At 46.7% G+C, this 12,547-nt stretch overlaps 1 pseudogene; it reads left to right on the forward strand.

Annotated features, from left to right (window-relative positions):
- Positions 1–2,288: 2,288 nt before the first annotated feature.
- Positions 2,289–3,223, forward strand: LOC125632113 (olfactory receptor 51G2-like; annotated as a pseudogene).
- Positions 3,224–12,547: the final 9,324 nt, after the last annotated feature.

Raw genomic sequence — 12,547 nt, forward strand, 5'->3', positions numbered from 1 at the left:
CCCTGAGTTTGTAATGTAGGACAGGGGACTGCTGAGGAGAAATAAGGCCCTATATTATTATTATTGTTGTTTTATGTTATGTTATTTCAGCAAGATCACAGCTGAGACAGCATCATCCTTACCACTTGGCTGCACGCAACATAGCCATGTGACTAATCGGAATCATATGAACAGTGATGACAGACCTAGATACCAGGAACAAAGTCTGCAGCAGGGCTGGCAATGTAGTCCAGTTTTCTAGCATCCCCAGGCATCCCCTGTGATGTGGCCTCCTGCAGTTTGCCATTGGCCATGATGGGAGTTAAAGCTGGTGTACAGTAAGTCAAGCAGCTGAGGTTCCCTGAAGGCCAAGTAGCCCCCAAGGGACGGTGCCGGCATGCTTCATAAAGAGAGTTGCCTCCCGATGTGAACAGATACTGCCTGCTGCCCATGCAGCCTTGCCAATGACTCCTTGTCTTTTAGGGTGAAGACTTCTAGTGTCAGCAGCTCCTCTTCTAGCAGGAATTGGGTACGTTGTCAGGTTTCACTTTCTTTAAAATGCGAACTGAAGGGGAAAGCCTGGAAGCCGTTTCTTTTGGCAGGTGTTCTGTGCAGCGGCAGAGGATTCAGCGGGGCTGTTAGGGGTGATGGGGCTGGAGGACAGGCAGCACTAGGTAGCTTGGGAACAGCTCCCCCATATCTGCCCATGCTGGGTGGTGGGTTGTTCAAGCTACACAGAAATCTGACATTCAAAGTGAGCTCGGACTGTTAAAATCCTGATGCTCCAAGTCCGGATTTATCAAGGGGTCATGTTTCTAGAGCTGCCATGTGCTGTGGGCTATAACGGGGTTGAAAAAAGAACTAGATAAGTTCATGGAGGACAGGTCCATCAATGGCTATTAGCAGGTTGGGCAGGGATGGTGTCCCTGGCCTCTGTTTGCCAGAAGCTGGAAATGAGTGACAGGGGATGGATCACTTGGTGATTCCCTGTTCTGGTCATTCCCTCTGCGACACCTGGCACTGGCTACTGTCGGAAGACAGGACACTGGGCTAGATGGACCTTTGGTCTGACCCAGTGTGGCCGTTCTTGTTTTTGTGTTCTTATGGGCCCAATCCTGCCAGTGTCTGAGCGAGATGAGACCCCATGGAATATCAGGTTTCAGAGGAACAGCCGTGTTAGTCTGTATTCGCAAAAAGAAAAGGAGTACTTGTGGCACCTTAGAGACTAACCAATTTATTTGAGCATGAGCTTTTGTGAGCTACAGCTGATTGCTGTAGCTCACGAAAGCTCATGCTCAAATAAATTGGTTAGTCTCTAAGGTGCCACAAGTACTCCTTTCCTTTTTTCATGGAATATCAGTGACTAGTTCACAAATCGCCTCAGGTATATTTGCCTGTTATGGGACTTGGGGGGATATTTTAAGGAAACAGGAACTCCAAGTGGTCGTTTTCCTGAATTTTTCTCTAACTCACTTGGTGGTGGCAGGAGCACCCATCCAAGGACAAGGAAGGATTTGTGCCTTGGTGAAGTGTTTAAGCTAAGCTGGTAGAAATAAACTTTGGGGGTCCTTCATACGGGTCCCCACATCTGTACCCTATAGTTCACAGTAGGGAGGGAACCTTGACAGGAGTGGAGAAAGTGAAAAAGAATGTATATAATGAGGCAATGAAACACATTTACAAATAGCTTCAATGGAGGACAGGTAATACAATGACCGCTTTCACCATGCACTTGCTATGTGTTCATGCACGAGTCATGATACAATGGGCCACACTCAGAAGTGAAGGGCCAGAAAGGGTGTCTATGTGAAAGTTACAACTGTAAAATCACAGTTATCAAATAGGCTGCGGAACTCCCAGCCACAAAATATCACTGAGGATGAGACTATAGCCGGATTCAAAGAGGGGCTGGATGGTTATAGGGGTAATTGGAAAGGGCTTTAGACCCTCCTGATTTACACCACAAAATATGTCTAACTAGTGGTTGTCAAGGGGAAACTTTCCCTGGGCGCTGGTTATCTCATTGCTCCCTATTGCAGGGTTTCTTCCACCTGCCTCTGAAGCTTCTGGAACTGGCCACTGGATAGTGCACTAGATGGGCTGCAGGTGTGATCCAGTCTGCCAGTGCCTGTCTTCCTATTAATGGTGTAAATCCAAGAGTGTGTTTTTGCTGATCTTTCTTGAGCTCCTGGGAGTCTCTCGACTTGCACTCAGAGCAGAAAGATGTCTAATTAAATATCAGCTAGTCTCCTGTTCTTTTTCCTTTCAGGAAGGAACGCTGAGAACTCCTTGAACCTGCCCAGTCCATTATGTCAGCTGTCAATGATACCAAATTCCAATTTACAATTTTCCTTCTCACCGGGATACCTGGAAAGGAAGACATCTATCTCTGGATCTCTGTCCCTTTCTGCTTAATATATGTTATTTCAATAGTAGGAAATTCAGTCATTCTGTTCATTATAAAAACAGATCCAAGCCTCCATGAGCCCATGTACATTTTCTTTCCATGTTGTCCATCACGGACCTTGGCTTATCAATATCTACCATACCGACGATACTGGGCATGTTCTTGTTCAACTCTCGGGAGATCAGCCTTGATGCCTGTTTTGCCCAGCTGTTCTTCATCCACTTGCTTCAATGTATGGAATCCTCCTTCCTCTTGCTGATGGGCTTTGACCGCTTCATTGCAATCTGTAACCCACTGAGATATGCCTCCATCTTAACTCCATGGAGGTTATCCAAAATGGGACTGCTGTTTGTGGTAAGAAGGGTGGTCTTAGTATTACCATTCCCTTTTCTGCTGAAACGGTTCCAATACTGTCGAACTAATATTCTCTCCCATTCCTACTGCATATATCAGGAGGTCATGAAGCTAGCTTGTTCGGATATCACAGTCAACAATATCTATGATGTGTCTACTCTAGTCTTAACCATTGGGTTGGACTCGTTGCTCATCTTCCTCTCTTATGTGATTATCTTCAAAACAGTGCTGAATGTCATGTCCCATGCAGAGTGTCTCAGGGCCTTGAACACCTGCGTTTCCCACCTCTGTGCTGTCCTGCTCTTCTACCTACCAGAGATTGGCTTGTCTGTGATACACAGATTTGGGAATAGCTCTTCTCACTTGCTTCAGTTTGTCCTGGGCTACTTCCATCTGCTGGTCCCACTCTTAATGAACCCCATTGTGTACAGCGTGAAAAGCAAACAACTTCATGCAAAGATAATCAGGATGTTCATCAACTGAAGGGTGAGTTCCTCCCGCTGCTCCCATACTAGTGTGGAAGTATAACATTGTATAAGTATAACGTTGTATAAGGGGACATGCTGGATACATTGTATATGAGAGGGCATGCCAAAATACGTTACAAAGTATCTGAGGGAGCACAGGAAGGGACAGTTAGCTTTTGAATGGAGAAGCAATTAAGATAGAGCCAGCACGTCTATGAAGCAGGTATCAGAATGGAAGGTGTGAAGGGCAATTAGTTAAGTTAACTGGAAGCTGTTAAAGGAGATTGTTAAGGGTGGCAGGTAATTGAAGATACGTGACTGGTCTCAGGGATCTCGAAGGGTGGTGACTAAAATCTTTTTCTTCTTTTGTCTGTAACTTCTCTGTAACTTGTTCTACAGCAAGCTGTATGAATTAAGAGACACAAGCCCCACTCAGGGGGCTCACTTCTAAATATATTCGTAGAGCAGCTTTGCTAATAAAACAGAGTGGTCTGATAAATTTTGAGTCTGAGTCAAACTTTGACAATTTGGAGGTCCCACCGAGATGGCAAGCGGCTTCACTGAGGCTGTGTGATCCCTGACTGCCTTGCAGGATGATCGTGGTAGCCGGCGCCTGGATGCTTAGTCCAAGCGATCCTCCACAAGACAGAAAGGTACACAGCAGCAGCGCAGTCTACGCCATTGAACTTGTTGGTTCCCACTCTGTTTGGGTAGGGGTCTTTGGATCCAGCTTCTGGAATCAGACGTCTCAGGTAATTATTATTTTTGTGCTTTAACTGGTTTGAGGACTGTCTTGTCTTTGTGTCTATCCGTCTTCCCCGTGGTGTGTGTGTGAATCTGGGAGCCATCTCTGTCCGGAGACTGGCTGACCAAGGGGTCCCCGTCCCCACGGTCTGAATAAGTGGAATCTGCACATCTGCAGCCGCACCACGCCTTGGGTATAACCCCTGGTCTGAAAGCAAGGGCAGTTGAGGCAGTAGCCTGTGGGCTCCTTTCTGTGTGTTGCATCGGGCACCACTCTGCTGAGCCCGAATTTCCTTCTTGTGTGAGTGCTGTGTGAAGTCCTCCTGGATGGGTAGTCAGAAGTCTAAGGTTGAACAGTTCCCTAAGGGAACTCCAGCTTATTTTATGTATTTTAGGAGGGGTCCGGACTCTTGTAGGTTTCTTGAAAAATGGTCCAAATTAGCTCTAGAGAACCCCAAATTACAGTGGCCACTGTTAGGTTCTTGGGACAAGGATCTAGTGGACGCTTTAAAAAGCAAACTCGTCCTCCCAAAAACCAAATTGGAGAGAGGAGAAGTAGACTGCTTCATGCACTGGTGGGAAGAGGCAAATCGTAGATGGACTGAGTCAAAACTCACCTCTCTTAAAAATTAACAGTTCAATTGGATGCAGTCTCTCCCACCACTAGTCCGAGCGCTCCCCTTTGTCCAGTCCTGTGCAATGATCCGGATCAAACCTGACCCCCACCATACTCCTGTGCAAATAAGAAATCAGAAAAGAAAAAATCTTCAGTGACTACAGATAATGAAAGTGAAGAAGATACACTCATTGGCCTCGCAGCTCTGCAAAATATTATGAAGAAGAAATCCAAAGCAGACTGCAAAGATTCTCTTGACATCTCTTCTTGGAAAAGAGAACCTGCTGGGAGGTTAATGAGAGACTCTGATCAAACTGTTGTGGCACCCTTACGAGTCCTTAAAATGGGAGAAAGTGAGTCCATATGGGATTATAAGCCCTGGACTCGTACGGAACTTTTATCTATAGTTAAAAGTTTTCCCAAACCACAGGAAAACTCTGTCAAATTTGCTGAGGAGTTTCTGTTAATCTGTGAAACCTATGAACCCTCTGAGACAGATCTCCTCCAACTATGTAAATTGTTAGCTCCTGCCAGTTTTTATGAAAAATGTTTGGCTGCCGCAGACTGACCAGCTGAGGCATGCCACTCAACCATAAAAAGTACTGGCCCAGATTCGGCATACAGAGACCGGTGTATGGCTCTTTGGATGCGCCTGCATCAAGCCATTCCCAAAGTGTGGTCTCCTAAAACAAACTGGACAGCAATACATTGCTGTAAGCAAGGGCAAGGAGAAAGCCCAGGCGACTATAGGTCCCGGCTAACTGATATTTTCCTACAACATTCAGGAATACAAGAGCCCGATGTAAATGGGCAGGGGGCCTTGGCACATGCATTTGTTGATGGTCTTCTCCCTGCCACAGGCAGCATGTTAAAACTAATAAGTGTGGGATGGGAGACTGAAACCATGGACAAATTGCTGGCGGTAGCAGAGCATTGCCCCCACACTTTAAAAGAAAAGGAGGAGCAGTCCTCCCAAAAGTTAATGGCTCTGCAGATACAGCATTATTCAGGACTAAGCAGACCACACCGGGGACAGGGACGGGGTTGCTGAAGGGGGCGGAGGGCTGCATTAACTGGGGTTTGTAACTACTGTAAACAGCCTGGACACTGGAAAAAAGAGTGTCCAAGACGACCTAATAATTGTATGGGAAATCAAGTGAACCCCCCGCTGGTTCCTCCAGCTGATCCCCAACCCTATTTTTCACCCCAACAATGATGGGATGCTGGGGAACCTCACAAAGGTTTAGCTCCCTTATTACCTCTGTCCCCTACTGGAGAATGTGTCCTGACTGTAAATGATCTCTCTCTCCCTTTCCTTGTTGATACTGGAGCTTCTCTTTCTACAATCCACACCACTGACTTGCCTGAGGTTCCCCGATCTGGAAAATCTGTGTCTGCTGTTGGCATTACAGGGATCCCTACCTCTTTGACCCTCTCAAAACCTTTGTCTGTTCAGGTCGGTCCCCGCTCTGAGGAGCATGCATTCCTCCTCTCTGATTCCACCCCTGCAAACCTTCTGGGAAGGGACTTGCTATGCAAACTTGGCTGTTCTATTTACTGCTCCCCAGATGCTGTCTATCTGCAAATCCCTCAGTCTTCCTTATGTGATTCTGTAGCCTCCCTGCTGTCTGAAACTTCCCTCTCCACTCCGGTTCCTTGCTCTCCCTTAACTCCGTCCCTAGAGCACCTAATCTCTCAGGTTCCTTCCTCCCTATGGCCATCTCACCCATCTGAAGTGGGCCGATTAAATACTGACCCAGTTCGGATTACTGTAGACAATTCCAAACTTCTGCCTTGCCTGTCTCAGTATCCTTTGAATCCTGAGGCAGAGGCTGGGATTGCTCCAGTTATATCTGCATTAAAAGAACAAGGAATTATTGTCCCTTGTTCCAGCCCCTGTAACACCCCTATCCTCCCAGTTCAAAAGGCTGATGGCAAATCATGGTGATTTGTTCAAGACCTTCGAGCTATTAACCGTATTGTCATACCTTCTTTTCCAGTGGTTCCTAACCCTGCTACAATACTAGCGTCTATTCCTCCAAATGCAACCCACTTTACTGTTGGAGATTTGTGCTCCGCTTTCTTCTCTGTCCCAGTTCACTCTGAATCCCAGTATCTCTTTGCCTTCTCCTACAAGGGTCAGCAATATACATGGACTACCCTTCCCCAGGGGTATACAGAGAGTCCATCCTATTTTTCTCAAGCCCTAGCCAGGGATCTCGCTGATCTGGTTTTCCCATCAGGATCCACACAGATCCAATATGTGGACGACTTACTCCTGTGCTCCCCCTCTCTGTCTGCCTCAGAAACTGATTCACTAACACTTCTCACAGCTTTTGCAAACAAGGGTCATAAGGCTTCTCGCACAAAATTGCAGCTCTGCCAAACCTCTGTCACATACCTAGGCTTCCTTCTCTCCTGGGCTCCCGTACACTCTATCCGGCCTGGATACAAGCCATCCTTAGCTTTCCCCAGCCTTGCTCTCCACGCCAGGTCAGAAAATTCTTAGGCATGACAGGGTTCTGTAGGCAATGGATTCCCCAATATGCTTCTCTGGCTAAAACACTCCAAGAACTCACTCGGTCCTCTGTACCTAACCCCATGCCATGGCCACTTGAAGCAAATGCTGCTTTCATCTCCCTTAAGCAGAATTTAGCCTCTGCCCCTGCCTTAGGGTTGCCTAACTATGACAAGCCTTTTACCCTTTTCTGTCACGAACAATCTGCTTGTGCCCTCGGGGTTCTTACTCAGGAGCACGGTGACAGAAATCACCCGGTGGCTTATTTTTCTGCAACCTTGGACCCTGTAGCCCAGGGTTTACCCCCTTGCCTACACACTGTAGCTGCTGCAGCGTGCCTGGTCGAGATGTCTGAGTCCCTTGTCCTCCGCTCTCCTCTCACTCTCATGGTTCCCCATTCTGTGGAAACTCTCCTTCTGCAACGCAACACGGCTCACCTCTCCTCTGCTCGCCTCACTAGGTATGAACTTTTGCTGCTTTCAGCCTCACATATCACTATTAAGCGCTGCTCCCGGTTAAACCCTGCTACCCTCCTTCCTTTACCTAGTGATGGTGAACCCCATGACTGCCTTGCAACTGTCTCCGCTATCACTGTCCCGCGCCCCAACCTTTCAGCTGTACCTCTCCCTAACTCTGACCTGGTATTATTCACTGATGGGTCCTGTTATAGAAATGACCAAGGCCACCTTCTTGCAGGGTATGCTGTGGTCTCTCTCTCTGAGACCATAGAAGCTGCGCCCTTACCCTCTGTGACCTCTGCCCAGGTGGCTGAACTGATTGCTCTAACCCGTGCCTGCTTTCTAGCCGAGGGGCTCTCTGCCACTATTTTTACTGATTCTCGGTATGCCTTTGTGGTTGTGCATGACTTTGGCACCCTCTGGCAGGCTCGAGGTTTTCTTACCTCTACTGGTACCCCTATCAAGAATGGCCCCTACATTGCCGCCCTCCTGTATGCAGTTTTACTACCGTCTGCCTTGGCAATTGTTAAGTGTACTGGCCACTCAGCGGCAGACACCGAGGTGGCAAAATGTAATGCCCTTGCTGATGCTGCTGCAAAACATGCCACCACTATAAAACCTTCACCAGAAGCATTTCTTGGTCCCCTCTCTGTCTCTGTAACGCCACCATCCCTGTCTCATCTCGCTCAGCTCCAGGATTCTGCCCCAGAAACAGAGAAAGACTCCTGGAGTGCTTTGGGTTGCTCTTTGCATTCTGATTCCCTTTGGCGATCGCCCACCAGTACCTTTGTAGCCCCCCTCTCACTCTACCCATCTCTAGCCGCCCTGCTACATGGTGTTTCGTATGTTGGCAAGGAGAGGATGGTCTCTGCTATGAGTAAGGCGGGGTGGTGGGCTCCCCATTTCAGCTCCTTTGCAACCCGCCACTGTGCCGCTTGTGTTACTTGTCAAAGCCACAGTGTAGGCAAATCTGTAAAAGTAACACAAGGGTTCCGGGGTTTGCCTCAAGCACCTTTCCTACACTGGCAACTTGATTTTGTATAAATGCCAAAGTGTCAGAAATATTAATTCATTTTAGTTATAATATGTCTGTTTTCAGGTTGGATTGAAGCCTTTCCCTGTCGCAAAGCTGATTCATTGTCCATTGCAAAATGTCTGTTAAACCACATTATCCCTACCAAGGGAATTCCTGCCACTTTGTCTAGTGACCGGGGAACACATTTTACTGGAAAAATTGTTCAACATCTAAACCAGGTGTCATAAATATAAAGGGAAGGGTAAACCCCTTTGAAATCCCTCCTGGCCAGGGGAAAGCTCCTCTCACCTGTAAAGGGTTAAGAAGCTAAAGGTAACCTCGCTGGCACCTGACCAAAATGACCAATGAGGAGACAAGATACTTTCAAAAGCTGGGAGGAGGGAGAGAAACAAAGGGTCTGTGTCTGTCTGTATGCTGCTTCTTGCCAGGGACAGAACAGGAATGGAGTCTTAGAACTTTTAGTAAGTAATCTAGCTAGGTATGTGTTAGCTTATGATTTCTTTAAATGGCTGAGAAAAGAATTGTGTTGAATAGAATAACTATTTCTGTCTGTGTATCTTTTTTGTAACTTAAGGTTTTGCCTAGAGGGGTTCTCTATGTTTTTGAATCTAATTACCCTGTAAGATATCTACCATCCTGATTTTACAGGGGGGATTTCTTTATTTCTATTTACTTCTATTTTTTATTAAAAGTCTTCTTGTAAAAAAACTGAATGCTTTTTCATTGTTCTCAGATCCAAGGGTTTGGGTCTGTGGTCACCTATGCAAATTGGTGAGGCTTTTTATCCAACATTTCCCAGAAAAGGGGGGGTGCAAGTGTTGGGAGGATTGTTCATTGTTCTTAAGATCCAAGGGTCTGGGTCTCTAGTCACCTAGGCAAATTGGTGAGGCTTTTTACCAAACCTTGTCCAGGAAGTGGGGTGCAAGGTTTTGGGAAGTATTTTGGGGGGAAAGACGCGTCCAAACAGCTCTTCCCCAGTAACCAGTATTAGTTTGGTGGTGGTAGCGGCCAGTCCAAGGATAACGGGTGTAATATTTTGAACCTTGGGGAAGTTTTGACCTAAGCTGGTAAAGATAAGCTTAGGAGGTTTTTTTCATGCAGGTCCCCACATCTGTACCCTAGAGTTCAGAGTGGGGGAGGAACCTTGACACCAAGTATTACATGTCACCCACCTGTTGCACTGCCCTTACCATCCACAGAGTGCAGGGGCAGTTGAAAGGCAAAATGGTGTGCTTAAAAGTAAGCTGGCAAAAATCTGTAGTTCCACAGGGTCAAACTGGCCAGCTGCTTTACCACTGACCCTTATGGAAATTCGGTCATCCCCATCCCAGAGACACAAATTGAGTCCATTTGAAATCATCATGGGACGCCCTATGCGAACAATGGCTACTATCACCCCAGCCCCAGACCTAAACCTAACTCACAGCACGCTCCTCCAGTACTGCAAAGGGTTAATGCAAGCAGTGAGCTCCTTCCATTCGTAGGTGCGAGCAGCTTGGCCGAGGGAACCCACCTCTGCTGCCTGTCACACTCTTCAGCCTGGTGAGTGGGTCTGCCTGCGGCACCACCTTCGGAAGCACGCCTTGGAACCCCGGTGGAAGGGTCCATACCAGGTACTGCTCACCACCCAGACAGCAGTGAAAGTATCCGGCATCGCTGCATGGATCCACGCCTCACAGTGTAAGCCAGCACCACCTCAAGGGGACCAAGCACCTCTGCAAGACCACGCAGAACCAGCTTCAATCCCAGAAGACAAAGAGGAACAGCCTGCAATACCTTACAATCTGCGCTCTCGTAAGGATTGCCAGAAGCAGAGGGTAAGCAGACAGCAGGACCCAACAAACAAGAAGCAGTAGTGAGCCTAGCACCTGCTGCCTGGTGGATGTAAAACCGTGACTGCGGTTCCCTCGAAAGGGGTTGTCGGAACCCAGAAAGGGTCCTGCTTCCAACATGTGTCCTTTGAGAAGCTTAATCCTCAGCTACTGTGTCCTGAGGGTCTGGGGAATCCAGAGTGACAGTGACAATTCTTTCATCCAACAACAGGTGCAGATAGCCCAGATCCTGAATATTTCTAATTGCTGGGTCTGCAGCCACATCCCAGCTCACTCACAAGCTAGTATCCCCACCATGGTAATCCCTTTGAATTCCTCAGAGCTTGCTGGAGAACCCTATCCACTTAAAAGGACATGGAAGGAAAATGACACTTGGGGGCTGGGAAAAACATATGTTCCTAAACTTATAAGTGTGGTGAAAGGAAAGGGCCACTGGTGCTGGGTGTGTAATGGGACATTGTTGAATCTAGGGAGGAGCAGCTGTCTCCAATACATCGTGTCCCATGGTGTATGGGACTATTTAAACAAGATTGGAGAATGGCAAACCGGGTATGGAAAGATAAACTTCCTCTCAACCTGGGACCAAACCAAAGATTCAATCTCTTGCTCCCCCTACAGCCTCCCTGAGAAAAACAGCACCATCTACAAATGTCCTGTGAATGCTACCTCTTCTCCCAGTGAAAATCATCCTGTGCCCTTTGGGGGATACTATTCCTCCTTTGTAAATTTCCAATTGATTTCTTGTATCCAAAACTGCACAAGACACACCATCCATCAGGTTACCCCTAACCAGAGTGCTAATCTAATGTTGTTGAATGTCACCAGTGAAAGTAATGAAAAAAAAAAAAAAGATTGATGTATGGAATCCACTAAGTCATTGGTCATGGGCATAGCCTTGACCAAAAGGGGGAATTGTGGAAGTATAACACTGTATAAGTATAACGTTGTATAAGGGGACATGCTGGATACATTGTATATGAGAGGGCATGCCAAAACATGTTACTAAGTATCTGAGAGAGCACACGTAGGGACAGTTAGCTTTTGAATGGAGAAGCAATTAAGATAGAGCCAGCACGTCTAAGAAGCAGGCATCAGAATGGAAGGTGTGAAGGGCAATTACTTAAGTTAACTGGAAGCTGTTAAAGGAGATTGTTAAGGGTGGCAGGTAATTGAAGATACGTGACTGGTCTCAGGGATCTCGAAGGGTGGTGACTAAAATCTTTTTCTTCTTTTGTCTGTAACTTCTCTGTAACTTGTTCTCCAAAAAAAACTGTATAAATTAAAAGACACAAGCCCCACTCGGGGGCTCACTGCTAAATGTATTAGCAGAGCAGCTTTGCTAATAAAACAGAGTGGTCTGATAAATTGTGAGTCTGAGTCAAACTTTGACACACAGCATACTTGAGCACTGTGTAATTTTACAATTGTGACCTTCACGGGGGCACCCTTTCTAGCTGTCCACTTCTGAGTTGGCCCGTTGTATCATGATGCCCATAAATACATGGAAGTGCATGGCGAAGATGGTCATTTTATTTATCTGCCCTGCATTGAAGCTATTTATAAATGTGTTTCATTGCCCCACAGATATACTTTTTATTTTCTCCATTCCTGAGACTTCAAATTATTCCACTCTCTCTTTCCAGCACATGGGATAAATTCTTAGTGCCAGGTTCTTAATTCAATAATCGTGACTTCTACTAGGTTGATCCAGGTTTACATGTGTAAATTCAGTCAGAATCGGACTTTGTTAACTTTCCCTTACAATATGCTCCTGGTGATAGACTCTGACCCGCAAGAATCCCTCCAAGAGAAGCTGAAGTGCTTTGCCTGGCCAATGTTAACTGGAGCCTGAGCATATGATCATCCCCACAGGACCTGCATCCTCTCCCCATGCAGGGGTCTATAGATACTTGGCAAGTTACCAGCTTACACAGACAGTTAATTCAGCTGGGCGGGGGAGGGATTGACATCACAATTGGGTGAATATGCAAACACTACATTTGCACTAATATCCACTTGTGTGTGCAAATTACTTCAGCCATACTCACATAAGTGGCGATGGGCAAAAATTATTTACAACTAATATTACACTCCCCTTTCCTGCACCTCAGCTCTGTAACACTACTGAAACAACTA

Source organism: Caretta caretta, chromosome 1 (genome assembly GCF_965140235.1).
Source record: "Caretta caretta isolate rCarCar2 chromosome 1, rCarCar1.hap1, whole genome shotgun sequence".
In the NCBI taxonomy this organism is placed as follows: domain Eukaryota; kingdom Metazoa; phylum Chordata; order Testudines; family Cheloniidae; genus Caretta; species Caretta caretta.